General features: G+C 42.7%; 1 protein-coding gene across 3 annotated transcripts in view; it reads left to right on the plus strand.

The window, feature by feature from the left end:
* The window catches only part of AREL1 (apoptosis resistant E3 ubiquitin protein ligase 1), a 53221-nt gene that overhangs the window by 14211 nt on the left and 33529 nt on the right, over positions 1–5481 (plus strand). The window lies entirely within an intron of this gene.

Below are 5481 nucleotides of genomic sequence, written 5' to 3' on the forward strand. Positions count from 1 at the left end.
TAGAGACGGGGTTTCACCATGTTGACCAGGATGGTCTCGATCTCTTGACCTCGTGATCCACCCACCTCGGCCTCCCAAAGTGCTGGGATTACAGGCTTGAGCCACCGCGCCCGGCCTCTTTATTTTGGATTGTAGCTGTAGTTATTTCCACATGGAATCTCTCTGGAAAAACAGTGAGTCCTTCAGGTAGACTCAAGCCATCTTCCTCATTTACTGTGGGCTGGGCTGTTGTGGCCTGGCACAAACAACCCTCATAACCTGGCAACCCAGCAGCCTGGTCTGTGCATAGAGCGTTGTCCCCCAAGGCACTCCATGCCACCTGGGTGTAAAGTTTTCGTCTCAACCAATCCTCCTTGTCCTTATTCTTTGAGTCTTGCTCCCCAAGAGCAGCTAGATTCCTAGATTTCTCAGTGCATCTCCATTTTGCATATGAGACAAGTGAAGAGAAGCTTAAGTACAGCAAGTCCTCACTTGATGTTGTCGATAGGTTCTTGGAAACTTCTACTTCAAAGAAAATGATGTATAATGAAATGAGTTTTACCATAGGCTAATTGATATAAACAAGAATTAAGTTCCTATGGCCTATTTCTGGTCACAAAAATATCACTAAACTAAATAAAGATCAGAACATAATGTACATATTAAAATAAATGAGAGCAGTATGTATAAGAAAGATTGACAAAAACAAGTTAGATAATTACACATTTACCCAATTATTCCAGTCCATGATTGAGGGTGGCCAGGGCTTAGGGTGCAAGTTGGGAACCAACCCTGGATGGGACCCTGTTCTATTGCAGGGCTCACTTCCTCTCGCACACACATAAACACACACACACAACCCTCACCCCACTTAGACAGGGATATTTTAGACATGCCAGTTAACTTTGAAGTGCACATCTTTGGGATGTGGGAGGAAATCCAAGTATCCAGAGAAAACCCACACAGAGAATGTGTGAACACCACGCATTGCTGCCTGCAAGGAGTCATTTTTTTTATTCCTCAAAATCATAAGAAAACAATGTTGAATGAAATTGATGTCGTTTGAGGACCTGCTATAACTTGTCTAAGATCATTCAGTAGTAAGATTCATGCTGTTAACCACTACATGGTAGTCATCTTATTTAGCCCCAGGTGGTCTTTCTAAACACTTTGCTTTTATGATAATGAACTTTCCATCACTCCTTTTTTTTGACTCGGGACTTTTGTCTGTGGTGTTCTTTTCTTTCTTCCTAGGATATTACTAGTCTCCTTTTCCCCCTCGCCTTTGCAAATGCTTACTTTTTCTTTTTGGAGACAATGTCTTGCTCTTCACCCAGGTTGAAGTTTAGTGGAGGAATCAGGGCTCACTGTAGCCTCAGCTTCCTGGGCTCAAGTGATCCTCCCACCTCAGCCTCCTGAGTAGCTGGGACCACAGGTGCATGCCACCATACCCAGCTATTTTTTTTTAGAGATGGGATCTCACTATGTTGCCCAGGTTGGTCTTGAACTCTTGGGCTCAAGCCATCCTCTCACCTCAGCCTCTCAAAATGCTCCGATTACAGGTGTGAGCCACCCTGCCAAGCCTGCTTACTCATTCTTAAGTGATCAGTTCCATCGTCTCTGCTTTTCCACTTGTACATATAGTCACCTCTCCTTCCTCTGCCCTCCATGCTTTGCTTATTCCTCTTTTATGGCACTTGCCACATTGCGTTGCCCTACTCCCATGGTGGACCAAGTTCATTGAGGTTCAGAAAGCACACTGTCTTCTTATTTCTCCTTGTGACTTTATCTGTTAGCACAAAGCCTGGCATATAGCAAATGCTCAAGAAATGTGACCTGAAAGAGGAATGAACAATCCAGAGGAACCTATAGATGTCGGTAGTCAGTGAATTACAGAGTGAATTAGACTGTAACCCCATTTTATGCCTCCCAGATTTGGGCATCAGGGCATGCAAGAATGTTTTAAAAGCCAGAAGATAAATGACACGTGTTCCCACAGCAAATGATTATAGGTAAAGACAAAATAAATACAGATATCTAGGATGGGGAAACATGGCAGAAAAATAATATCATTTAAAATGTGAATATGTGGGATGAGTGGGAATGCACAGTAGACCAGAAGTTGAGCTCTAGTGGTAAAGGATATATAACTCCTTGGTGCTGGGAGCAGAGCCCTAAGCAGCCTTTCTGCTTCAAGTTCAGAATATCTATTAACATATTCAACACATCCATGTTTTATCTTTAGAAATTCATGCAAATATTGCAGTTTGTTTTTTTATCTATGAGTTTAACATGAAATTTTTTGTTTCTCCCGTCACTCATCCCCTAATGAAATAGATGCTGTGGGAACATGTGTCATTTATCCTCCGGCGTCTAGCACATTCTAGCATGCCCCAACGTCCAAATCTGGGAGAAACAGAATGGGGTACAGTCTAATATGGCAGCATAGTAGATTTCTGTGATTTGGGGGATTGCCTTCTCAGGAGTATTATGTCATGAAACTGGGGAGAGTGAGTTCATCCTGTTCTGACTAATGGGGCTGTCCCTGGAAGGCTACAGTTATTTGGAGGCACCTCATTACCAGATCGCTGGGGACCAGCTGGAGAGAGTTCACAGAAGACACACAGGAATGATTAAGAGACTGGAGGGGCTGACTGATGAAGAAAGTATAAATGAAAGCCATATATCTCGGCTGAATCACGATAGCAGAAATATACAACTGTATAAATATCTCAAGTATAAGCTTGATGGAGGAGGGCAGTCTTTTATTGTGGGATTTTGGATTGGGGAGTATAAACCAAGATTGGAATTAAGCCATAGTAAATGTAAACTAATAATCCAAAGTGTCTGCTATATTCTTGGAACCTCCTTAGTTAGACCACTGTAACCTGTGCACTTTTTGATAATTGAATGATCTGGTGTTTTTTTTTTTTTTTTTTTTAAGACAGAGTTTTTGCTCTTGTTACCCAGGCTGGAGTGCAATGGCACGATCTCAGCTCACTGCAACCTCCGCCTCCTGGGTTCAAGCAATTCTCCTGCCTCAGCCTCCCGAGTAGCTGAGATAAGACTATAGGCATGCGCCACCATGCCCAGCTAATTTTTGTATTTTTAGTAAAGATAGGGCTTCACTATGTTGACCAGGATGGTCTCGATCTCTTGACCTCGTGATCCACCCGCCTTGGCCTCCGAAAGTGGATTTGTTTTTTTAAGTTCATGTCCCTGGACTCATGGCTGGTGCTTCTCTGTGGAGAATGCTGGAGACTGCATCTTACAAAGCAAACATCTTTCTTTTGTCTTGTCATTTGGTGGACATCAGTAGGTGATATCAGAACTTCTGTGTGCTGCCACTAGCTCTGGCTGCACCAAAATTTGGAAGTGGACTTTTACATCAGGTTTTTCATGGCTCTGTGTGTGTGTGTGTGTATGTGTGTGTGTGTGTGTGTGTGTGTGTGTGTGTGTGTGTCTGTGTCTGTGTCTGTGACAGGATCTCTCTTTCTGTCACCGAGGCTGGAGTACAATGGTGTGATGTGATTACAGCTCATTGCAGCCTCAAACTACTGGGCTTAGGAGATCCTCCTGCTTTAGCTTCCAAGTAGCTAGGACAACAGGGGCATACCACCATGCCCAGCTAATTTATTTTATTTTTAAATTAAATTTAATTAAAAAAATTTTTTTTGAGATGAAGTCTTGCTTTGTCACCCAGGATGGAGTGTAGTGGCACAGTCAAGGCTCATTACAGCTTCCGTCTCCCAGGTTCAAGTGATTCTACTGCCTCGGCCTTCTGAGTAGCTGGGATTACAGGTGCACGCCACCATGCCTGGCTAATTTTTGTATTTTAGTAGAAACAGGGTTTTGCCCTGTTGGCCAGGCTGGTCTTGAATTCCTAACCTCAGGTGATCCGCCCACCTTGGCCTCCTAAAGTGCTGGGATTATAGGCGTGAGCCACTGTGCCTGGCCAATTTATTTTCTTTCTTTCTTTCTTTCTTTCTTTCTTTTTTTTTTTTTTAAAGAGATAGGCCCAACTCCTAGGGTCAAGTGATCTTTCTAGTTCAGCCACCCAAAGTGTTGGGATTACAGGTGTGCATCACTGCACCTGGCCTTTCACACCTTTTTAGAATAGAACTTTAGAAGTAGAGACTGAGTTAGTAGTATATATTATAGTAATTTTAGCAACCTGGGTACAGTATTTGGTTCCTGAGATACTAGTTTTAGGAAATATTAGCCTTGACCAAATGCAAGCATGATTATATGAAATACATACTTTGCAAAATGACTGTATAAAATTCCTAATTGGGATATGGGAAGAATAAAGCCATCAAGTAACAGTTGAAACTAGACGTATTTGCGTAATGTTGCAAGTTTTATAGTTCTTTTCCAAAGAGGAGATGGTAGAATTGGAAGATTTTTGTGCTTTCTTTGGTTTAGAAACACATGTTCATTTATATAAGGCAGTTATGTAGCTTTAAGACTAAGACCTCTCTATACTAGGAATTAGTACTTTTTCAAGGGTCAGATAGTAAAGTTTTGTGGCCCATATGTCTCTGTCATTGTGCAAAAGCAGCCATGGATAATTTGTAAATGAGTGAACTTGGCTGTTTTCATTCTGTTTTTACAAAAACAGGCGGCTGTCAGGATTTGGCCTGCTGACTCTTGACCTGGGTTCTCACTTCTGAAAGTGTGGTCTAGGAGACAAGCAGCATCAGCATTACCTGTGAACCTGTTAGAGATACAGAATATTGAGCTGAGTGCTCTAGAGTCTAAACAATGCTTCTCAAATTTCAGCATGCATAGGACTCACCTGGCGACCTTGTGAAAGTACAGGCTCTGAGATAGTAGGGCTGAACACCATGCTAGACAGTGATGTGAACTGGTCAGTGTTCCTTGGGGAGTCCACAATCTATTAGGATAGACTGCTATGTAAACAAGTAATTTCAATTCAGACTAATAAATGCTATAATAGAGGTCTCTTCAGCAAAGGAGTACCACAAAGGAGGAAATGGTTGATTCTATCTGGTGTGGGTAGAGTCCTCAGAGAGGCCTTGGAGCTGGACCAGAGAAGGGAGAGTACTTGAGTTGAATTTTGAAGATCAGTAAAGGTACCAAAGAATCGGTATAAGCATGGCAGCTCATAGTAGGGACAGTAAAGCTTACATTAGAACTGGGAGTTATTTGATTTAATAATCAAATAGCTGATCACAGGGTTAAAAACCTACTAAGATCACAGTGAATAGAAATAAGTTCAGGCCAGGCACAGTGGCTCACACTGTAATCCCAGTGCTTTGGAAGGGCAAGGTGGGCGAGTCACCTGAGCTCAGGAGTTCGAGACCAGCCTGGCCAACATGGTGAAACTCCACCTCTACCAAAAATACAAAAATTAGGCTTAGTGGTGCACACCTGTAGTCCTAGCTACTAGGGAGGCTGAGGCAGGAGAATCGCTGGAATCCAGGAGGTGGAGGTTGCAATGAGGCAGTGAGCCAAGATCATGCCAGTGTACTTTAGCCT

The sequence above is a fragment of the Cebus imitator genome, unplaced genomic scaffold, assembly GCF_001604975.1.
Source record: "Cebus imitator isolate Cc_AM_T3 unplaced genomic scaffold, Cebus_imitator-1.0 Scaffold54, whole genome shotgun sequence".
Lineage (NCBI taxonomy): Eukaryota > Metazoa > Chordata > Mammalia > Primates > Cebidae > Cebus > Cebus imitator.